General features: G+C 42.3%; 1 long non-coding RNA gene across 3 annotated transcripts; it reads left to right on the top strand.

Moving 5' to 3' along the window:
* The first annotated feature begins 15,977 nt into the window (after window positions 1–15,977).
* LOC123040704 (uncharacterized) lies at window positions 15,978–23,052 on the top strand. 3 transcript variants are annotated; one of them, XR_006418232.1, is made up of 7 exons: window positions 15,978–16,544; window positions 16,649–16,687; window positions 16,792–16,871; window positions 16,955–17,081; window positions 17,735–17,870; window positions 18,041–18,161; window positions 22,995–23,052. It is a non-coding gene; the product is annotated as an uncharacterized lncRNA (long non-coding RNA). The 3 variants fall into 3 exon arrangements; XR_006418231.1 differs by lacking the exon at window positions 22,995–23,052 and having other exon boundaries at window positions 18,041–22,330; XR_006418238.1 differs by lacking the exons at window positions 16,649–16,687; window positions 22,995–23,052 and having other exon boundaries at window positions 16,792–17,081; window positions 18,041–22,330.
* The last annotated feature ends 2,202 nt before the right edge of the window (window positions 23,053–25,254 follow it).

Raw genomic sequence — 25,254 nt, 5'->3', positions numbered from 1 at the left:
GTTCTGCTCGGGTTCGATTCCACCTGTGCAGAGAAAATATCTCCAATTTTTTTGCCTCTGCCTTTATTGACATGTGGGTCCCAATTGTCATCTACACACACCACGTCCAACACTTGCCAAAACTTCGCCCCTCGTTTTCTCTGTTTTTCGCAAACTCGACATTGTGTGGGCATCTTGAAAATAGCATATCTTTTTGACTGTGCATCATATGAAGATGTGCTGTGCATGAATGTTGATCAACATGATCTTAACTGGCTGGTAGTTCCAGTTTCGACCATGAATAAAACTTCCAGCATGATGTTAACACTGTTTGCAAATGCCGTGTTAATATAAATGCTCTGCCTCTGAAAGTTGCAGTTTCTTATCTGAAACTGAACTTGGAGTTTCTTATCTGAAACTGAAGCTTGCAGTTTCTTCTCTGATAATCACATGTCAGCGTCCGAAAGGCAGGGGAACCTCTCCTCTCCATCATCTCCATTCCAAAACCACCGTCTCGCCTCTCCCTCTACTGCATTTCAAAACCACACCTCTCCTCTCCATCATCTCCATTCCAAAACCACCATCCCGCATCTCCCTCTTCTCTATTGCAAGACCACCATCTCTCCTCCCATCTTCCAAAGCTATCACCAGACTACTCAGAAGGACATCTATGGAGGGGATGCAGCAGCAAATCAGGCAGATCGCCGGCAGTGACCAGGCAAAGTTAGCTAGGTTGAAGGAGATCCTTACTTGGTTTGACAATGAGTGGGAGATTTCGAGGACGGTGAGGGCCATGTGGTAATGTATGCGAAAGAGCGAGACGACGGCGCTGAGAGCGGCGATGTACTCCTATGTGGCAGTCATGCCGTAGTCCTTCGAGTTCATCAAGTATTTCCTCTGGGCGATGGAGCAAACAGATTCGCCTGAGGCGAAAGTCAGACGGAGGTGGTGGGCGTACAGGTCGAAGGTCGAGCACCCAGAGGATAACGAATCGATCGAGTACGGTGTGCCGTTCGTGAGGATGCAGAACCAGCCGGAGCCACTGGAGTATTCGTTCTCCCACCGCAAGAGGAGGCCGGATGGCGCGATGTTGCCTCCCCACCGTTCTACATGGTTCCCTCGACGCTCGCCACATTTCAACGGCGCCGGTAGGGTTTAAGGTAAGCTTCGCACTAACCTAATCTTCCATCTGCTTCATGCTTATAATCAATGTGACAACTAATAAAAATCATGCTTACAATCAGTCTCCGAGCACTACGCCAATCACCCTAAAATAGCTCTGGACCTTTGGGTCAAAGTTGTAACACTGTGTACAAATAAAGAAAAATAGATTGGTGCTTCTTTTAGAAAAGTGTACACCCCTAGAAAACTGCCAATATAAGGTACTAGTACTTTTTGAAGTCTAAGCTACTAGTATTTGGTTAGAGGATTTGCTGCCGAGAAAGATCCGTCCACAGTGAGCGTCACACATCCCACTGATGGTGGTGGATGCCAATGCTTAGATGGAGCAGGGTTGGTGTCGGTAATTTTTACTTGGCACCTCGCACTCTGCATATATGCCGGTTCCATCTGTACATTTGTGCAGTTCCACCAAAATGCAGCTGAATAACCCTGTTTGCACAGATAATGAAAAGGCGTGATTACATTATAGTGGCACTAGTTAATGAAACATACACTAATAAACAAAAGAAAATATTACATCATACTGGAAATCGACCCAAGTGTCCCCGATACACCTTCTACCAGTGATGAACATCAGTGTACAGCGGTAGTACAAGGAGGGGCCTTGAGACATTCAAATCTCTATTTTGTGCAGATCAACTAAAGTTAAGCACCCCAGTTTGCAGAAACGCTTAAACATTAACAATGGGACTAGTTGATGAAACATACATTAAAAAGAGAAGCACTTTCTTTATCTACATTGGAAATGAAATGATAGAGAGGACACTCACTCTATTTTAACTGTATTATTACTTCATTTTATCAGTGACACTAGGGTCGAGCAGGTGGCAAACGTGGTGTACCGTGCCTCGCAAGGATGAAGGCTGGGGGTGCTAAGATTGGGATGCTGAAGCTGGCTCTTTCAGTCCCTAACTTCCCCCTGATGTTTTTGTCGTAGCATTTGGGTTGTAATCCAAACTTGGTCGAGCTGGTGCTGCGTCCCCCTACCTGCCTAGCTTATGTGGCGAACTTGTCTCCTACTAGTACTCAGCCCATTCTAGTAGTAGTTGCATAACTTCCTGTTTACACTGAGATGCTGTCGGATAATGGTTCTCTATGGTTGGGTTTATTTAATGAAATCAGAGGGAACCCCCTCTTTCGATATATATAAAAACAGTGGCACTAGCGGTGCCAAAACATTGCCTCAAATTAATAGTGCCACTAGATTAAGGTGCAAAATAATAACATTACTGCTTTATCATGGTAGTGCCAAAATAGTAGCACAAGAGGAGGATCAACATGTAGGATCTTTGGCCAACGGTCAAACCAATAACGAACATACCTCGTGATGGGAACCATATCTGCAGTCAACACCATCGCAGAAGGGATGACACCAGTCACCAACATGGATGATTCAATTCATGGGACCTTTTGGTGCAGTTCACCTAAAATGAAGCAATGTCCCATGAGCTAGCAGCTTCTTCTTCTTCTTCTTTTAAGAAAAGGTCTCCAGCCCCGGTTCCATTTCCATCAGAAAACGAAATCCACAGAGCTTCTTATTCATTAGTTGCAATAAAATTGAGCAACATCAAGGTTGGTTGTGAAGCTCCTGGAGAGTAGGCGGACCAGGACAGTTGCATCTCTAACGAAAAGAAGCAACTTATCTTAACGGGAAATTTAGCGGGACATGAAAAAAGTGCCATTGATTCATATTACTGGAGGCATTACATTGAAAACAACATTGGTTTAACGTGTCCTTACTTTTAACAGTGCGATAGCTACATTTTACCAGTGGCATTACAAAAGAGCGGCTCGGGGCAACAAACATCAGAAGAGGATATCTGGGTTGATCCCATTTTTGTTCGGTATATAGCCACTTTATACTGTGTGAGGCTAGCAAATCTAGTGCTGGACTTACTCTGTTGACTTGTCCCCCAGTCCCCACTTTCTTTCCTTTTCAACCAATAGATCGGGTTTATATTGAGTTTGTATTGCGTTCCCTTTATTTCCCTATTAGACCTAGAGCCTAGTTGGATAGCTAGTCTCTGCTACTTTTCGCCCCCATCATTTCCTCTTTTGACCAAGTCCTAGATTCAGTTAACAAATCCTCCCCCACCCCCACCCCCTTTCTTCCTTGTTTGAACCAAGTACTAATAGATTCGACTGCATGAACTAGTTTTACCTCTTAACCGTAAAAAAATGTGGTTTTTGAATAGCCGATCGATCTTATCTACACGAGGGGGGCTGAGAAATAGTAAAATATACAAATGCAGTGACGTCAGGAGCTCGAGAAGTAGAGCAAGGCCGGTTTTGAAGGAAGTTATACCCGAGGGTCGCCGGGATGTCGCTAGGTGGGCGGCGGGAGGCCGGATCTGCCCACACTACGGCAGCGAGGAAGAAGGGGTGGGAGGCCCTCCCTTGATGCTTGGGAGAGAATGGCAAGGCACACTGATCGGGACACGCCGGCAGTGGGTAAGAGCCATCGCCGAGGATGACCGCGTGAACATTGCACCTTCTCACCTTCCTAGGCGGACAGGATCCGGCTGGATCTATGACCAGCGGTGAGTAGAGAGAGAGAGAGAGAGAGTGGCCACCGCTGTCGTGTTTAGATCTGGAGAGGATGAGACAGTGTGAAGAGAGCAACACTAGCAAGCAAGCGCGGAGGCTCCTGCCTATATAGTGGAGTACTAGTTTTCTTTTGTGTACCAGCCGGAGCCGGCTTGACCTCGGCAATGACTGTCGAGAAGTCTTCATGCACGTGCCCCGGAGGCGCAGTTGTCGTCATTTTGATCTGAAGCACCGGATTATAACATATAACACGAAAAAATGCCACGTGACAAGAAATCATAACCTCACTGCCCAAAGGAGACAAGATGAATCCCGACGGACAAACTAGATGAGGATCAAAGCTGAAATTAAAGATAAACTCATAGAAAAGGGGTCCGTTGATAGATGTCCTAATTAACATAGCCGGCTTGACCTAGATGGTAGCCGAGTAGTCTTCGTTCATGTGCCCCCAATGACTAGCCCAACTCAGTTGTCGTTGTTTAACCCTCACAGTGATTCGAAGAACATGACACCTAATTTTGCGAGATGACAAGAAACCATTTTTTAGATTTCTCAACAAAACTACAACCCTATACAACATAGCCTGCACGATATGTAGACCATAGCCAATCCAGGCGTGTCTGCTTGAGTCTGGTCACATGCATGGATGAACTGATCTTCCGTGTCTTGCAGGGATCGTCCAGGTACCAACGTATGTACTTCTATTAACTCACCTGACTTGCGGGGCCGGGGAGTGTTCCTATGTCTGGTTCTCAATTGCGGTCCCACATGTGTGTGCAAACGCAATATGACGCGCGTTCCATTCGGAGAGCGGCGTGCTAGACCGCCGGGCCATCTGGGTGCGCTGCAAACGCGACGGGCGTGCTGTATACTCCATACATGTGTACCGCTGTTTTCTTGAGGCTTTGCTCCATGGCGCAATCCATGGATACAAAATTAGTATACTGTACTATATAAAAGTCGAGTGCGGGGCTTTTCCCGCGCGGTAGGCCGGGTAGTTCCGCCTAGTAGGTTCGACAGAGACGTGAGAAGATGTGGGAGTAGGCTGCTGTAAACGTAGGGCTGTGTGATTTGACAGTGAGTTACTGCTGGACAGGCGTGGCCAGGTGATTTGACTTGCCATTATCATTTTAATTGCGGCGCTACGACCGGCTTGAGTCTCCCGATTCCTGAGAACCTCCATACAGGTGCCTCTCCCGATGCTCCGCCACGTAGAGACTGGCTCTTGCTTGAGAGACCACTCCTCCACTTTTTCCTTGCCTCTTTCCCCCAGATATGCAAAAATGCCATGTAAAGAGGGCTTATAGCCCACTATTGTACTTGATCCTACAGGTGCTAAGCCTGCCACATAGGCATAAAGTCTGATGTGGAAAGTTAATAAAGAAGAGAGAGACTAGTTTGGTGACCCCTGGAAGAAACGGTGATAAGCGCGTGTACCTAGATGAAGCAAACTTAGCAACAAAAAACTAAACACCTATGCATTGGGGACTTGAGTTGCTAAGCCATTTAATGCCCATAGCACATCATCTAAGCACCATTTCATTGGAAGAGCTCCCTCATTGGCAAATGCAATAAATACTATGAAGAAAGAGATAGAGAGAAGTAAACAAAAAATACTCTTATAGCCAACCTTATAGCTAGCCTTGCTGTATGAGTGACTAAGTGATGACTATGTATGACATGCCAACATCAGATAGCCTAACACAACGTGTTAAATCTCCAAGGGCACGACTGCGCGAGTGAGACGACAATCATGGTAGGCACGACCATGATACGGGCTGTTGGCAGCCCTTGGATCTGAGATCGAACGGTCGCATGCTAAGTTCCTGAAAATTTGCAGAATAACCCTCCAGGATAGGATATTCACCCATAGGTCTAGAATCACGCCATGCAACCGTTCGATCTCAGATCCAAGGGCTCTCGAAAGCCCGTATCATGGGAGAATGGAAAGCTTCGTATCACCTGTAATTTCCTCGACGCTTGACATGACATCGAAAGCCATTTAATTCAGCGTCGAGTACACATGACATCTAATTGGGCCCCCATAGTACTGTGCATGAATCCATTTATCCACCAGGCAAGCCACTACCCTGCCATTCGCACGCGCCCCCCACTCGATAGTTTTACAATCTATAAACCGCTCCTAGTCATCTTGTCCTTTCACATTACGACAGTTCCACTAATCCTAACCCTCCTCCAAATCCATGGCATCCCAAATCTCCATGATCGGCGGTGAGTACAAGGTTAGAACCATCACCAGCGATGAGTTCTACATCATCTACACCCGTTCTTTCGCAAAGGTCAAAGAATGCCTTGCTCGCTTCAAACACATGTTCGAAAACTCAAATGATGAGTGGGTCGCTGGGCTAGATGTTGAGTACACCACAGTCCTGGGAAGCGAGAAGAATCTAAAGGAGCCAGAGAAGAAGAAGCCCGCCGTGATCCAGGTTTGCGTGCATGACTTTTATGCTTGGTCTACCACATATTCCATGCCGACGTTGAGTGCCAGGATTTTAAGAATTTCCTCAAGGACGGTCGAGTCAAATTCGTTACTGTAGACTTTAGGAACGACAAGGAAATCCTGGGTCAGATAGGCCTCGTTGTAGGCGACCCCTTCGACCTCCAGAAGAAAGGGTTGGTGCCCTCCTGTGATCAGCCTTCAATGCTGACCCTGGCAGGAGCCATGGTTCATCCTTCGTACGGTACACTAAAGAAACTGCCGTTCAAGTTTCATCATGCATGGGAGTGGAATGTACTAGATATAGACCACATCCACTATGCTGCAATGGATGGCTACCTTTGTTTCAATATCTACAAGAGTTTGATGAAGAGCAAGAGCCAAGTGTGCGGTTCAAGCAAAGAAGTATCGTCCAAGAGGAAGAGGGACAAGGACGAAGTCGAGGACGTGGATGAGGAGTCTGCGTAAGGTGGCGGTGTCGTTGCTCATGGTGGTTGTAATGCAGTGTCTACCGGATTAGTTGCTTAGTTTAATTTCAGGTGTGCTTAGTTTTATTTGAGGGGTGTGTTGTGCTAAGCCCCCAGCAGAACTATGTTATGTTTCTGTAAGTGCATCTAGTGCCCCTTAGTGATTTTGGTGTATTGAAGACTTATAGGTTAAGGGACTAATGCGTTTGTGAGGGTACACAGGTCTATAAGTCTATGAGGAGTTTGATATTTACAGAGAAAGTCGACCCCTAAAAATGAAGTTCTTCGGCTGAAGACCTTGGATTTCTGAAGACTTTCTAAAGACTTTGAAAGTGAAGAAATTGGTGTGACCCTGAAGACTTAGTATTCATTCGAGGAACATGAAGCGTTAAGACTTTTGTTTTCGTAGTTTCATTTTCTCTTTCTTGAGTCATAGGAAATACCGTACTGTTAAAGGGGGTTGAGGAAATACTAAGGAAAAATTTCCATGTGATGCTCAACTCAAAATCCTACACCTACCAATCCCTTCGAGTGAAGCCATTGGAAATCTCATACAGTCCAGTCATATTCTTCAGTCATAGAGATGAAGTTCTTCTGGTCTCTGAGGAATTTGTACTGACTGAGGAGTTAGGAATTCGCCAGTGCGGATTACCTAAACAGTGAGGAACATGATAGCCCTGATGATTTTGCTACTCAAAATTCCGACCGTTGCTGTGCTATGAGCCAGCTGCCCCAAAATATCTATCCACCTAACGGTCATATCATTGAAGGGCATTTATGTCTTATCATGTCGGGCTGCTCCCTAGGCTATAAATAGCCGTCCCCCTACAACCACTAGCTGGTTGGCTGCTCCGAGAGAAACTAAGACTTGTCATTTTAGAGCAACCCATCCTCCGGGGACTTTGAGAAAAAATCATCAAGTGAGGAAAACCCAAACGCAAACACCTACAAACCCCAAGTGATTGAGCATCACTGAAGAGATTGATCTTGCGTGGATCCGACGCTTGTTACCTTTGAAGTCTGTGCTTCTTCCAGATGGTTAGGCGTCATGGTCTAGAGTATCCAAGAGGAATTGTGGATCGCTGAGTGACCAAGTTTGTGAAGGTTCGGAAGTCACCCGAAGACTTACCACGAGTGATTGGGCGAGGTCTGTGTGACCTTAGCTAAAGGGGAATGTGGTGAGGACTGAGTGTCCTGAGCTGCGTGTTCAGGACTGGGTGTCCGGGACTATGTGTCCTCAGGTTTAAATACCTAGCCACCCTAACCAGATGTACAACTGAGACAACAGCTGGAACTGGTCTACCAAATCATTGTCTTCACCAAGCTTACTAGTTCTATTTCCTCAACTCTTTCATTTCCTCACAACTGTGTTGTGTGCTTGTTCATATCTGTGCTTGAAGACTTTGACTGAAGATCTTCTCAATTTCCTTAGTTCAATTTCTTCAGTCTGTTTGTCTTCATCCTGTGCTATCCTGTGCTTACGCTTTCTGTACTCTGTGCCTATCTTCATTTCATCATGATGACTATGCTTGTGTTCTGTGATGTTTAATTTTGAGTACTTATTCCGCTGCTAGCAGTTCTTCGCTAAGGAATTTCCTCACCTAAAAATTCCTCAGTGAAGAATTCATAAAAAACGCCTTTTCACCCCCCTCTAGTAGATATAACGCACTTTCAATTGGTATCAGAGCAAGGTACTCCCTTGTTCTGTGTGATTTTGGTTTAACCGCCTAGAGTTTTAGTTATTTCAACCGCAGGTATGATCAAGGTCTCTGTTGGGTGTCCTACCTTCGATGGGATGGACTACCCCTACTGGAAGAATAAGATGTGAATGCATCTTGAAGCAATTGATAACGATCTCTGGTATGTTGTGGAAAATGGTGTTCCCTCAGTCACACCATCTCTGAATGCTGCTGATGTGAAGAGATTCAAGCAACTCGATTCTCAAGCGAAGAATATCATATGTGGCCATCTGAGCAAAGGACGGTATGGAAGAGTGAGTGCTTTGGAAACTGTTAAGCTTATCTGGGATAGACTGTCCAAAGTGAATGAAGGAGTCTCAACACAGCGTGACTCTCGAGTTGATGTTCTTCGCAATCTCTTCAACCGCTTCAAAAGACTCGACAATGAAAATGTTCAACAAACCTTCGATCGCCTCACTGACATCTCAAATGAGCTTCAAGCACTTGGTGCCACTGACATCACGGACCATGAGGTGGTGAAGAAATTGTTGAGATAGCTTTATTGCTCATTTGGCACTCTGGCATTGAAGATACAAGAATGTGCTGATTACAAGTCACTTGATCCCGCTGATATTCTCGAGAGGCTAAATACTCATGAGTTCCAACTTGCTGAAAAAAGAGATCTCTATGGTTCGAGCTATGGCAGATCACGTGCACTTAAGGCCAAGGCAGTATCTGAGTCCGAAGATGAAGACTCTGGTAGCAGCCTTGGTGATCCTAAAGAACTAAGCCATGAGCTAGCACTGCTCGTGAAGAAGTTCCAAAAGTTCTCAAGACATGGTCACTTTGGAAGACCCTCAAGGAGCAATGATTCCTCATCCAGTGACTACAAGAGGAGGCTCTGTCACAAATGCAAGAAACATGGACATTACATTCAAGATTGTCCTTAGTGGGAAAAGGAATCAAAGAAGAAGAAATACAAGGATTACAGTTTTGATGATGCAAAGAAAAAGAAGAAATCTATAAAATCTTCATCATCAAAATCCTCAAAGTCTTCATCTCACAAGAAGAGAAGCTCCAAAAGGCACGGGCATTCATTGGCAAGGAAATGGACTCTGAGGCTGAATCTGAAGAAAATGAGGAAGAGGAGGGATCTGAGGAATCCGAATCCGGTGTGGTAAGCCTGGACCTCGCTACTGCATTCGTCAGCAAGTCTATCTTCAACTCTGAAGAAAATGACCTCACCAACAAGGCTGATGAAGGCAATGATGACTATGCTCCCACCTATTTCTTCATGGCAAAGGGTGCCAAGGTACTCAAATACACATCCTCTGAATCAAGTGAGAATGAATCTGATGAAAACCTCAAGCCAACTATTCTAAACTTGCTAAGATTGTTGTAAAACAACAAAGGGCTTTTAAAAAGGTTCAAAACATGCTAGACAAAAGTGATGATATGTTGGGTGAAGAAATGGATCGCACTAAAGCCTTGACTGAAAATCTTCAGAGACTTCAGACCAGGTTTGACAACCTTCAAGGTCATCATAACACTCTCTTATCTGATCATGAGAAGCTTTCTTATGAATTTCTTCAAAGAAAGCAAGATCTTGAGAAGCTAAGAGTGAGTTATGAAGATCTTCGGAAGGAGCACGATTCATTACTTGCTCAACAAATCAGCGCTTCTCACGAAGAATTTGTTCCTCCTTGTTTGAAATGCATTGAACGTGAATCTGCTAATTCTTCACCTGAATGTTCAAATGCTGCTAATGTTTCAAATTCTTCACATGCCTCTGCTATCACTAATTCCTCATCTGAGGACACTGCTAGTATCACCGACGATGCAGGGCTGAACGAATTGTACATGACAAGCATGTACAAAAGCCTCAAAGGGCATCAGACTGTTTGTGATGTGCTTAAAAAGAAGATCCTCAACAGGAACCCTAGGAAAGAGGGTATTGCCTTTGAGAGGAAACTCAATGCTGATGGTGCATATTGGAAGCCTGAGCAGTACCCCAAAACTACATTGGTTGCTGCAAAGGGACCTCCAGTTGATCCATCTAACTTATCCAGATTTGCATGTGAATCTCCTCATTCTGACGATGAGTCATTGGACTCCAACTATAAACTGTTCAAAAGTCATAATAGTGAAGTATTTGCTAGATATGTTGGCACTAACTGCAGGAACGATCCCTTTATGAAGAAAATCTGGGTTCCCAAAAGGTGCCTTGAAAGTCTTCAGGTGAATGTCTCAGGACACCACCTATGAAGAATAGGAACCCCAGATCAAATTCTTCATATGGACCAAATTCCTCAAAAGGATCAAAGTCCTCACATGAGTATCATCGTGCTAACAACTCTGTTTCGCAGGGAAGAGCTAAGGGCTATGAATATGAGCATTATTCTTCTAATCATCATGTTCATAAGTCCTCGAAGAATTTCTCTGCTTATTCATATGATTATCCTAACTCCTCTTATGTGAAACAAAATGGACTGGCTTCTATGCCACCTTTCTCGTATGGAGCTCGCAGAGTGATGAACTCTTTGCCACCCCTTCAGATGTGGGTGGTGTAGAAAAAGAACTAATCTCTTCTGCAGGGTTAGGTCTCCATACGTACGTAATCGTCTGAAGAATTTGCTGGAGACCTGAGTATGCCTGAAAGGATGCATGCTAATCATGAAGAAATGAACTTTCATTTCTCACGTCCTCATACTGCTTTATCTGTTCTTTTGCTTGATGAAATTGATCTGATGAATTGATGTCATATTCTTCACTGATGAAGTATATGAGTTCATAAGTTGCACTAATTCATCCGCAGGATGATCAACCCAAAGCCATTGAGTGGGTCCTCAATAGTGGATGTACAAATCACATGACTGGTGACAAGAATCTATTGATGGATGCTCCATTATCTCCCTCGCATCTGAAGCATATCATCTTTGCCGACAAAGGCAAAAGTCGGGTATTGGGTCTAGGTAAGGATGCGATCACAAAGGATCGACACATGGACAAAGTCATGCTTGTCGAGTCCTTTGGATACAACCTCATGTGTGTCTCAATTCTTTGCGATCTTGATACGGTTGTTGTCTTTGGCAAGTACCATTGTGTTGTGGTTATGGAAGCTGATAATTCCAAAGTCTTCGAAGGCTTTGGGAGAGGAGATCTGTATATTGTTGATTTCTCTACAGGACCACAACCAGCCATGTGTCTACTTGCAAAAGCTTCAGAAGGCTGGCTCTGACATCGACGACTTGTTCATGCAGGCATGAGGAATCTGCACACGCTTGCGAAGAAGAAGCATGTCATCGGCATCGAGAATGTCAAATTCCTCAAGGATCACCTATGTGGAGCCTGTGAAGCTGGGAAGATGACAAAGGCTAAGCATCCAACAAAGACTATCATGACCACCACTCGTCCATTTGAATTGCTTCACATGGATCTCTTCGGTCCTAATCATTATTCTGCTGTTTCAAATGATGCATCTCAATATGGCTTTGTTATTGTTGATGATTACTCTCGATACACATGGGTACACATTGATACTTACAAACATGAAGTGCATGAAGTCTTCAAACGATTTTCCTCGAGGTCTTCAACCAACTTTGGTGTGAATATCAAGCACATCAGATGTGACAATGGAACTGAGTTCAAGAATTCTGGTCTTGATGACTACCTTGATGAACTTGGTATTACTCATGAGTTATCTGCTCCTTATACTCCTCAGCAGAACGGCGTCGTGGAGCGCAAGAACAGGACTCTTGCTGAGATGGCTCGCACTATGCTTGATGAATACAAAACGCCTCGTCATTTCTGGATTGAGGCAATTGATACTGCGTGCCACATCATCAACAGAGTATATCTTCACAAATTCTTCAAGAAGACTGCCTATGAACTCCTCACTGATAAGAAACCCAATGTAAGTTATTTCAAAGTCTTCGGTGCTAAATGTTGGATTAGAGATCCTCATCACAACTCAAAATTTGCACCGAAAGCACATGAAGGTTTTATCCTGGTTACGGAAAGGACTCGCACACCTACAGAGTCTTCAACAACGTTCTTCACAAGGTTGTTGAAACTGTAGATGTGCGGTTCGATGAAACTAATGGCTCCTAAAGAGAGCACCTACCTACTGTGATAGATGAACCAACATCTGAGGAAACTATCAAGTTCAAGGCTACTGAGGATGTCATTCCTACTGAAGAATCTGCTGAAGAATTCATTCCAGAACATGAAGAACGCCGAGCTAATGCACCTGAAGAAAATACTGAAGAAAATGGTGCTGAAGAGAATGCTGATCAAATTCCTCAACGACAACCAGCTCATCCTCGCATTGCAAAAGAAGTGCAAGTTGAAAAGATCATCAATGACATCAAAGCGCTAGGTCCTCTCACACGCTCAAAAGCTTCACATTTATGTAACTTTTGTGGGCACTATGCTTTTGTCTCTATCATAGAGCCCACTAATGTAGATTAAGCATTTCTGGAGCCTGAGTGGATTCAGGCCATGCAAGAAGAACTACATCAGTTCCAGCTCAACAATGTCTGGGAACTGGTCAAACGTCCAGATCCTCGCAAGCACAATATCATTGGCACAAAGTGGATCTACCGTAACAAGCAAGATGAAAATGGCCTTGTGGTGAGGAATAAGGCATGGCTCATAGCTCAAGGCTACACACAGGTTGAAGGAATTGATTTCGATGAAACTTTTGCACCTGTTGCTAGACTTGAGGCTACACATAGGAATTATAAGTTAAGGATCAAGGTGCCATAGTCACTCATTTCTAATGCGGTAATTTGAATAGTGTGAAACTATTCTACGGTATGTGCACAAAGAACAGGAGCATTTTGAAACTTTTCCAGGAAATAAAAAGGGTAATGTTAAGTATTCTCACACCTCTAGTAACCCAGAATATACTTAGGTTGTGAGATATTACTTTTACTCTACACATAATCGCAAAAGAAGTCATGATCTTAATTTCCAAATAAAGTATGAACTACACTCAAGTCTGTTGCAATGCAAATTAGTGAATTACATTAAGTCGCCAAAGTTCTAAACAAAATTTCCTATTTACAGTACTGAGAACCAAGACATGCAAAGGCTGATATAAATTTTGGCAGCATGACAACTGTAAATTGGACAACTGGACATAAGAAATATTTATGATCCCTCCAACATCCTCACACATCCCCATTAATCAACATTAATCCCAAAAGATCCAGCACCACATAGGCTACCATCATACATCACAGAAGCATGCATATTGTCACAAGTATGTGAACATCACAGTGAACAGACCATCACTAGTTGTATCATTTGAGATCAGTTGGAGAAATACATACATGAAAAGATATGGGATTTGTTTCTTGTTGGGCACACAAAGCTGGCGGTTCTTCGCTATTTTCTAGAATCTGCAAAAGAAGAGCCAGGTTTTAGAAGCAATCCTTATCATGCTTTAAATGTATTGTGTGTTTTGCTTGAGATGATTGATTACATACTTGGATAGTAGATCGTTGTGGAGATTCAGGTGGAGAAAGTGAACGAGAAGGAGGTGGAACCGGCGGCGGTGGTATTTCTCCAATAGGCACACCTTGGTTAGTTGCCAAAGTCTGTAAAACAAGAAAATTCAAATAGTGGTTACTTTCAAATGCTAGCAAATTAATTGATAAACATCAAGTGTATAACCAGCACCCGAAGAAACTTATGTATCCCATTGCAGTGCTCGTACATGCCAACACCCCATGACAAGAGATTGTTGCCATAAGCCTCTGCTTTTTTAGTCTTCTCAGACTCCTTTCTACGCAAATCTTCAATTTCTTCAGCTCGACGACGCTTCAAGGCTGCTGAAGATGTACCAGTAGCTCTCACCTCAGAAATGACCTCGATGTCATTGATAATGCCATTAAAGAGAGACCATGTACCATGTGGCTTCCCATTAGAGCAATCATACAGTGCTTTAGAACTAACATCATTTTTCAGAATATCATAGTCCTGTCCATTTAACTCTTTAGCCTTTTCTGTGTAAAGCGCCTACTCAAAAAGAAAACAAAGGTAGACAAATGTTCAGGTATTGCTGAAAAACTACGAACATTGACTAAGTTACAAAATAATTTTGGATGTTCTAGCTAGAATCAGACTTAGATGCAAGTAGGAAGAATCATTGCAATTGTATAGTGAATGAGTATTACATGTTTGAAAATTAACATAAATCTCTCCCAGCACATGCCATCCACATAGTAATAGTTATCTATGTTTTTTTTGTCTAGGAATGGGAACAAACACATACCAAACATTTAGTTGCTTCTGTTGTGTTGAGAATTAAAGGTGTGCTCTTGTCCACTGTGTGTATGCACCCAAGCCTGAATCTGGTTAACTTCTTCGCCGGTTTCCTCGGACTACATTGCACAAGATTCATGACTTGTAAGATATTTATAATTATGCATATGGCAAGTGATGATAAAGAAAACTATTAAGTTTAGTTGATAACCATTTTTTGACTTATAGTAGTCATGGAGTTGGAACCACCTTTGTGAGTCTTGAACTTTGAGCTGAAACGATTGGCACGGTATTTCTTGGATTTTGCAATCCACTCTTCACTGCACCACTCATCAACTACAACAATCCAAGCTTCTTTTCCTAACCAACCTTGCCTTTGTGCCAAATACTGAGCTCTATCCAAATAGTATTGCCCAGCAAGCTTGTCATTCATGCTAGTGTTCTCAGTTTCCCGAAAATGATCAATTATGGCTTGGATTCTTGCATAGTAAAATATACTTGGCAAAAGTGACTTGCAACACCTTCGAACATGTTGTTTTGCCTTCTGTGAGTATGCATCTTCATACTTGTACCTTAGCTACAATGAGAATTGACAAATGGTTTAATAAAAAGGAGAGCAAATTACCTTAGTCAACCAAAAAAAGCAATTTAAATAATTTATACCCAAAAAGCATCTTCAATTTTTTCTGCAACAGAATGACCATTTGTGTCCTTCACCGCAAGATAATGCTCCCACTCCGTTGCAATCACCTTCACACCATCATAATCCAGAATACCTGGATGGTTACTTTTCAAAAAGCATGTTAATACACTTGTTGGTCGCCTTCCCTTTCGAACAACGGGAATGTCCTTCCAATGCCTACAAAGAAGGTAGTAAATGCAAAAAAACAAGTATTAGAAAAGGAAAACATATTGCTGAGCAATAAACTACTTATCTATACCTATACTAATTACAGACTCCCAAGAAATTACCACATTAATTAGATTTTACGGACCGTTCATCTGGTGGGACCGAGTTATTACGGTGTAGATTAACCCACATATTCTATCAATTACTATACCAGAGAAGAAAAAAATAGGCAAAGAATCGCATGAAGCAGTTTAGATCTAAAGCAACAAGAAAAAAAAGAGATATGGAATAGCATCGAACGGTTTAGATACGCAATTGTTTACATAAAAAAGAAAAAAAAGTTGAGCCATAGGATCGCACATGCCCGTACAAGGAGTTTGGAAGGAACCATCATGCGCAGGCCTTCCATCAAAAAAAATATTGAAACTAGAATACCACTATGGCCAATGGATTTTCCTCGCTAGGTCCCGTGTAGACGTGCAATCAAGCCCTAAAAATCTACTATTACGTATAGAGACTCGGAAGCCTCTTCAATTGGCCAAGGAAAAAAATTGCTCCACGGTCTTTTGCTCTTCCCGTGACAAAACAACTGGAAGCAAATTTTACTCCATCTATCCCTATCAATCTGGACAACAAATTCATGCCGCCACCATCGGTTCTCTTTTTGTTTTCCCAGCACGTTGCCCCACCTCCATCCATCCTTGAGGCCGCCGGTCGCGCCATGACGACGGCACGAAAAAATCTCGCCGACGATTTCCACCACACAAAGCGCTATGGCCGATCTGTAGCATGGCATCGTTGCAGGATGGATCCCAGCCTCATCCGCTCCTCTAATTTTTCCATGTTCTTGATCTAGGGGACCGTCGTCCCTGAGCATGGCGTTGTTGTAGGATAGATCCCAGCCTTACCTGCACCTATAATTCTACTATGTTCTTGATCTAGGAGACCGTCGTCCCAGCCGCATAGGAGTTGGAGGTGTTGTTGACTAAGTTCCTTGCATGTACACGGGAGCATGGGTGATGGTGGTACTCCTTGGCACATGGGTTGTGGTCCTGAAGGCCAGATGCAAGTCGTTATGCTCATAGTCTCACAAACAACGCAAAGCCACACAGGTACATATGTCGTTCCTTCAATAGGCCCTTCGATTTCTTTTGATCACTCTAAGGCATGTAATCTCTACATATTTGTAACTTTGATTCATCTTTTCCTTTTTTAGGTACTTATCACCCTGGAGGAGACATTATATATTTAATTGGTGTGCACTGTAAATACCTACGAGTTGTTCTTCTCCTATCCCCTGAATTTTATAATCACTTTTCTATTTGGTCTCAAACCAATATTTGATTTCTTTTCATCCAGGATTTTTCTGCCATGTGCCATGTCTTGGATTTCACATAGATGAACAAGAGTCAATTCTTGAGCGAGATACCCAGCTGCAGGTGGTTGTTTGACCAGTTGTGAGATGTTTCATAAGGCACCTAATGGATGTTTGTGTTGTTCGCATGTTCCACTTTATATCCAGGTCGTATGGTCGAGAGCCGAGAAAGAGGCAGTAGGATGGTTGGTCCAACCTTATTGAGAAAATTCTGAGCATGTGATCATTGTCCAGATTTCTCTCGCTTAACAATTATCACCATCATCTGCACTAGGTTAGTGAGAATCTTCCTTTTGGAAATTTCCTCTTCTAGATTTGTGACTTTAAAAAATGAGAATGACAGATTATACAATTTCTATTTCTTTGAGAGTAAATTGGCATACAAGGACACCCTTGATGTACTGTTTTCTTTTATTTTTCTTACTGAAGTCAGGAATTGTGGTACCTTATTTAAGTGGTTTGGATAGAAGATGTTATGTGTCCTGGGCACTAGAGTGGAAAGCATTGCTTCCCTTTTCATGTCTTTTAGAGCAGTGGAGCCTGCCCCAAAAGAGGAGAAGGTGTGCCATGTTGAGATGGTGCCTTAATCCATTAAAATTCAATGTTTGGTTCTAAATTTTGTTTGAACTTAATTAGAACTAGGCTGTGCTGATGTTTTCCACTTCAAGTATTAAAGAGGTACGAATTTCTTGCTGTTTTGTGAGGCTTCGTCGTCCAGCTCATTGTACCCAATAACGAGTGTGTCAAGTAGAATAGTTTCTGATGCTGCTGGATTAACACATAAATCTGTTGGTTTCATCTCTTTGATAGCATGAGGAGCCTATATAGTATTCTCAAGTGCTTTTGTTAGATCAATTGTTGTTCAGTACTTCCAATTCGTTGTCTTATTTTATCTCTTTGTTGTGTTCCCCGTAAGGAAATCTCCAGTATATTTGCATGGATTGTCTGACAAAAAGTCAACCAGTGATCTATGGTTGGATGTTCGCAGTAGTCACCAGCTGACCAGCGTCGATCAATCAACACCCGCAGCTGCATCGTTCATACAAGGTCAGGACTCATATAGGTATGTAAAGGCACATGTACGTCCAACTATAAGTACGCAAAGACACATAATTAGCAGTTTTATATAATCAGGGTTTTGCTGAGGTTGTTCAAGCCGTCCATAAATTTCCTCTTAGTCATTCTGTTAATTACCACTGCTGCCTTCAATTGAGACTGCACCATATCTTCCAGGAATCCATGTTGTTACAATGTCTCCTTAATTTCTCTCCTCCCCTTCCAGCATATATGGGTGAGGTCCCACACAAAGTTGTTGCTTGCACTATGTCATGGCCAAGGGTGAATACACCACATGGTGAGGATCGATGCCTTATGAGCTATGATTTCCTATTTAATGTTAGATATGAAACATATCCCGTGTTTTAGTAATTATAGCTCTGTCTCTGTACTATAGATGAATAATAGAATTAATAATTTCTCTAACTTGAGTTGTAACTGAAAAATGCCTGCCTATGATTATCAGTAGTTGTACAAGGACAATGCTCATCCACTGATGGGTTTTCCTTACTATAATTTGTATTATTGGCTGCCGTAGAATATGGTAATGGAATGATTCTACCGTGTTACAGCTCTCTATATATAACCAAGCAAACAAGAGAAACTTATATAAAAAGGAAAATCTGGGGCACTCATCCGGGCCTAACATGGAAGTAAATTTGAAACTTTCGTCCATCATCGATGTTGTGCATATATACTAGATGAAGAATACAATGAGTATCTACATTCCAAATTTAAATTTTACACATGCTCAAATATGTGATTCAGGTGCAAATAGTTATATGTAACGATGTTTGCCATAATGTTCAACATAATCTTTCTAGAAGTTACCCTATAGGGCATAAACAGGCCCCATGTTGTATCAATTCTTAGTTTCTTATAATCTCACTTGAATAAGGTATCTTCTTGAATTACCAACTGTTTTTCGTTACCCAATTAATTTGAAGTGTCAACCATATGAATTATATGGGATATTCTTTTTTTCCTAGATTGAGTTTTCAAGGGAAACAATTGTTTATAATTATGGAAAACAAAAGAATTTGCTAAGTTTGCCATATGCTAAGGTCTAAGCAAGTAGGCAATAACTAGCAGACTTTGCATATTACTGAAATGAGACAAATAATACTCACTCTAATCCATATTAATTGTCATTGACTCATGTTTTCTTTCCTCATGTTTAAGAACTTATATCAGATTACCTCACCACAAACTATTTTTAGCTGTACAGGCACATACGATTGCTGGTTGCAGCCAACTAACAGATTTGCGAAAGTACATTCCTACGAAATGTCATGTTTCAAATCCTCGAGGATTCAGTAGATGGGTCATTCATATCTGATTTCATAAAACACATTATTATCTGATAATATATATATATATATATATATATTCGAATGGGATATTAATTAACAAGGCCGTGCAACGCACGGGTTGACGACTAGTACTAATTAATAAGACATATGTCTTGCCAAAGGGTCGAATGATTGGACGGTCTTCATTATTTGGAATAGCAGGAGGAAGATCTGAAACTCCTCTTACATACCCATCGTAAGTGCCATCAGCAGCAGTAGTGTTCCGAGCAATAGGCGCTGGTTTGATGGCTACAGCAAGTCGAGATGCTTTTCTTCCAATTGTCATCCTGTAACGTGTGATTCTTGAAAAAAATAAGATAAAGATAACAAAGAACAGTTTATAATCAACTAGACAATCAAGATAAAACATAACAATAGCATATACATAAGTGTTTGTTGCCAAGTATTCAACCACCCAAATTAGAAACAACAATAATAAATAGAAAATGGGCTAGAAATCATCATCATCTTCTTCAATTTCCTCAATGATCACTTCATCATAGTCTTCATCCTCAATAACTTGTTCTTGAATCCTTTCACCACCCAAATTATGTCGGTTGCTAATATGAGACAATTCGGTTGGATCAACCAACTCATCTGAACCACGTACTGTTAAGTTGTCAAGTTGTGATCCTACTTGTACAATGAAATCACTGGCCTCTAAATTATTCTCCTGGAACACATCTGCATTAGTGGGTGTTGCTGTTGTGTAGTCATCATGTGTGGGATTTTACAGATTGCCTAGAGGTGGTACCTTGTAAGCAACTTGCCAATCAATAAGACTTGCAACTGAAGTGCAAGCATATGGAATATAATAAACTAAGCACACTTGGCTGGCAATAGCAAAACGCCCATTAGCTGGGTTGGTTGACGCAGGTGCTACTTCAACTAAGCCAAATCTATTCAAATGCCTCACTCCTTTAGTTGGATGAAACCAGTGACAATCAAACATCACAAGACTGAAGTCCTCATCACCATCAAATTTAAGTTCTATGACGTCCTTAATAACACCGTAGTATTCAAGCTCCTCATTGGTTGCATCATCTATTCCAAGAGCAAGAACACCGGTATTTCTAGAAGAAAGGTCCCCTTCTTTATGGTTTTCATATTTCTATGATCGAAATCTGAACCCATTAACTTCATACATGTCATAGGACTTTACTCTCATGCTACAACCTCACGAAAGATCGCGTAATTCTTTATTAATAGATGCATCCTTTATGCACTGCAAGAAGACAATATATGTACATAGAGTTATTAGGCATTGAAAACTACAGGGTGCTTTATTTGCTAGTATGTATAGTGCTTTACCAAAGTTTTGAACCAATCCAACAAGTTCGGTTTTCCTGAACCAGCACCATCATGCCTAAGTTTATCAAGTTCTTTTGTAATTGGTTGTCGAGGACGCCTCCATTGGTCAAATTCAAATTGTCTACATTTTTTTGTTTAAACCTTCAGTACCAAATTTAATTTATTGTAGATGGTTGTAACAGAAATGCTAATTCAGATAACTTACTTCACAATATCATCCATTTCAGGCATGTTTATTAAGATAAAAATCATGGCTGTCTTGTATTCTTCATGTGATAAGATCCTAGGCTCCCCTCTACCAATTTTCCATCCCTTGTCTTCAAACAAACTAAGAGTACTTGTGCTCGGAGTGCTAGTTTGTGCATAGCGTTGGGTACTTGTGCTTGGAGTACTGAGCATCCAAATACATGGTCTGGTTTTCTACTTAAATCTGAAATAAAAATGAATTGCTACAATCACCAGCCGCATCCCCACACAAAATACATCATACACACTAAAATAGAAAACCACTCATCAGCCAACAAAAAATAACCCCAGTTCCTATATCATACAGATGAACAATGCATTAATCGACATTTATTCATGGAAAGAACAGATCATAATACCTACTTGATTCCAGTTGAGCAATGTCTTTGTTCTCTATTGCTTTGACAACTGTTGTTTCAACACCACGAACAGGAGCATTTTCTTCAAGCAAACAACACCAACACTAGTCAGTTTCTGAAAAAATGTACAAAACCAATGAACGATGTTGGAGGACTTCCATTTATTCATAACATAAAACAGAGGCTACTAGCTTTGGCCAGAGAAAACAAACTCAATAGATAGACTATATGAAATACCTACTTCTATTGATATTATACGAATGTCGCATGGAAAGTGGACAAGAAAATCATACGATGCTCAACATGGATAACTATATAATAATCATGTGGATAACTATACATCAATGGTAAAACACATAGAAAATTTCATGTACATAACTACAGCAATTGTAAAATGCAGTAGCCCTGCCACTTTTACCTAAATTCAAGGATGGCATCATTCAAGATGGATCACTGAAGCTACTATTTCTGTCATTCATGCACTTGCAGTAGCCGTGAACAAACTCAACAGATAGACTATATGAAATATTTCCTACTCACTGTGTTGAAATATCTTGTCTACATTCTGACATCAATTTACATAGTTGAATGGCTCATTCATGTGTTCATGCATCTTCATATCAATCAGTTCTTCTATTTCCTTTTTAGCTATAAATTTCTTTTATTCCTTTGACCTTCCATACACCTTTTATACGCAAGATATTGAAACTGACAACCCCAAGTGCTGACGATGCTACTAAACAACGTCAAGATGTACTGAATAGTGGACAACACACTTCTTGCTTTCGATGCTAAAACCAAATCATAATTTCATAATTTTGCTACTCATATACAGTTACAACTATCTAAACTAGCAATCAAAAAACTATCTAAACCAGAGAGTGAGAGAGATGGAGAGAGAACCTTTTCGACTAGAGCAGCGGCTTACAATAGCAGGCAGATCCGGTCGTCGTCCAATCAGCGAGGATGGCACCGCCACCACGGTCAAGGGTGGCGCAGTTAGCACGAGTTGAGGGCATCGCAGATGGAGTCACCGCGAGCGGCACCAAGCCGTCACCCAGCCGGCGTGGCCAGGGCCACCGTGCCCGTCGCGACCATGGTGTGACTAGGTCACGATGTAGTACACAGAAAGGGAGTGGCGGAGTGAGGCGGGCAGGGGAGCGGCGGAGTGAGGCGAGGAGGGGAGCGGCGGAGCTAGGCGGGAGCAGGGGAGTGGCGGAGCTGGGCGGGGCGGGGAGCGGCGGAGCTGGCCGGGCGGGGGAGCGGTAGAGCGGGGCGAGCAGGGGAGCGGTGGAGCTAGGCGGGCCGGGGAGCGGCGGAGCGGGCGATCCAGCGAGGCAAGCAGGGGAGCGGCGGAGTTGGGCGGGCTGGGGAGCGACGGAGCGGACGATCCAGGGCGGGGCGCAGCAGATCGGGATGGGAGGGTTTGAGAGAGGGGAATTTTGCTCTGGCGGCAGCACCGTTTGGGACAGGGGCGTGCTTGGAGGAGACACATAGATTTTTTTCCACTACGCACCCTTTCTTCCTTTCCTCTTCTCACTGTGCAATGTTCCCAACCTTCGCGGGAGGAAAATAATGGCGCGAGCGTAGTGCGGGAGCCAATCTACATGACCACACCGGCGCATCTCTTTGTGTTTTTTGGGTTTTGATGTTTGTACGTGGCACCACCCTAGGGAAAGCTTAAGTTACAATTTTTTTGGATAGATATTCACCTTTCCCTAGAGGGCACTGTTCATTGCTTTTCTATCCCTTGAGTAGGCTAATGAGCTCTAGGTAAAGACAATGGCTCTAGGTAAAATGTATATTTCTAGTAGTGTGAAGAATATCAAATGTCTATGATGGGAGAATTAAAATTCTTCTTAGGTCTTCAAATTCGTCAACAACGCAATGGCATATTCATATCTCAGGAGAAATACCCCAAGGATGTACTGAGGAAATTCGGCATGCAAGATTGCAAAGGCGTCAAAATTCCTACGCCCACAAATGGCCATCTGTGCACTGATGAAAATGGTATTGACTTCGATCATAAGGTATATCGCTCCATGATTGGTTCTTTATTGTACTTATGTACATCTAGGCCAGATATAATGCTTAGTGTTTGCATGTGTGCTCGATTTCAAGCTACACCAAAGGAATCACACCATAAGGCTATGAAGCATATTCTTCGATATCTAGCTCACACACCAACACTTGGATTATGGTACCCCAAGGGCTCGGCTTTTGATCTCATTGGATATTCTGACTCTGAGTATGTTAGTGATCGTGTGGACCGCAAGTCAACATCTGGTACATGTCATTTCCTCGGACGATCTTTGGTCTGTTGGTCCTCGAAGAAACAGAACTGCGTATCACTATCTACTGCTGAAGCTGAGTATATTGCCGTTGGTTCTTGTTGTGCTCAATTGCTATGCATGAAGCAAACTCTCAAGGACTACGGCGTCAACATGAAGAATGTGCCTCTCTTCTGTGACAATGAGAGTGCCATCAAGATTGCTCACAACCCAGTTCAGCACTCGAAGACTAAGCACATTCAGATTCGTCATCATTTTCTTCGTGATCATGTGTTGAAGGGAGACATTTCTATTGAACATGTGAAGAATGAAGAACAGCTAGCCAATATCTTCACAAAGCCCTTGGATGAGAAGAGATTTAGCAAGTTGCGGTGTGAGCTAAATATCCTAGAATCTTTGAATGTTCTCTGAGAAGGACACTCATCCTAACACTTATGCAAAATTGATGACTTATAAGTGCAACACATGAAGAAATGTTTTTCTTCAATTAATGAAGAATAACACTCTAAGTGTGAATAAATTAACGAAGAATTTGATTCTCAGAACCCTATGATAATTGTACGTGGTGTGTGAAATCATCATTCTTATACGGTGGGTCACGCCACCACCAAAAGTTGAAATTCCTCAGTTGTTCAAATCTTCAACTTTGCATTGTCTTCACTGTTTCCGTTGTTCTTCTTCATTGGCTATATATATATATATATATATATATATATATATATATATATATATATATATATAGTTTATGTCCTCTACAGCATTCACTTATAGCTATATCTTCAAGTGGTTTTTTTCTGCTAAGTGAATGTGATCGGACCCTTCCCCCTCTATGCTATACTCAACCCAATCTGTTCACAAATTCTTCATGTGCGTTCTATTTGAAACTCGTTTAAAATCTTCACTGTGTCCTTGTCAGCTGAAGAAATTGCGAACGGAATTTTTAAGTTATCCCAATTTTCAGCTTTGTCGCTCAAATTCGTTCCGCATCCCATGACATACTTATCCACTCACCCACGATCTAACACGATCTCCACTTCTCAGTACGTGGGTGACACATGTCATGCGAATGAGAAGGGTCAGGGGCACGTTCGTCCAAATTCTTCGAGCGAACGGTTTTCACCATGGCTATAAATACCCCTCTCCCCTTCCTCAGTTCTTTTACTCCGCTCGACCTCTCTCTAGCTCGAGCTTCTCAAACCCTAGCGCCGCCGCTACTTCATCGTCGCCGGTGAGGAAGAGCTTCACTGCCTTGACCTCATCGCCGTCGTACTCTCACCGGCCGCGGAAATCTTCACTCCGCCGCCGCCATAGTCGTCTTCCTCCGCCGAGTTAGGGCGTGGAAGATCTACACAGACGAACTTCACCTCTCCATCTCTCAGTTCGTCGTGTTCTTCATCCAGGGTAATTAAAAGTTACTTTTACTGCCCTCTTTGATTCGAATGTTTTCTACAAAATCTTCAAAAGTGTTTTTCTACAAATCCTCACACACTAAAACACCTCACATATCATCTGTTCTTGATTCGTTTCTCTAAGCTATGTTTTTCTTAAAGATTCCTCAAATGTGTGGATTTTTGATCTACACATCTCTGGAACCTAAGACAAAGAACGCTTAGTGAAATTCTTCAAGACTCATCTGGTCAAATTCCTCAAACTTGTTCTTTTTACAAAACCTTCTGAGAACGCATATGACCTTTGCAAATTCCTCGCAACTATACTCTGTTCACACGTACTCATGTCAGCTGCTGAATCTCTAGGTTCTCATCAACTTAACTCATTTGCAGCGTTCCTCGAAGAAAAGTTGCATACTTCTTCAGAAAATTCAATTGTTCAAA

This window comes from Triticum aestivum, chromosome 1A (genome assembly GCF_018294505.1).
Source record: "Triticum aestivum cultivar Chinese Spring chromosome 1A, IWGSC CS RefSeq v2.1, whole genome shotgun sequence".
Classification (NCBI taxonomy): Eukaryota; Viridiplantae; Streptophyta; class Magnoliopsida; order Poales; family Poaceae; genus Triticum; species Triticum aestivum.
Note: the sequence above shows the minus strand (reverse complement) of the source record. Positions and strands in the feature narration are given on the sequence as shown.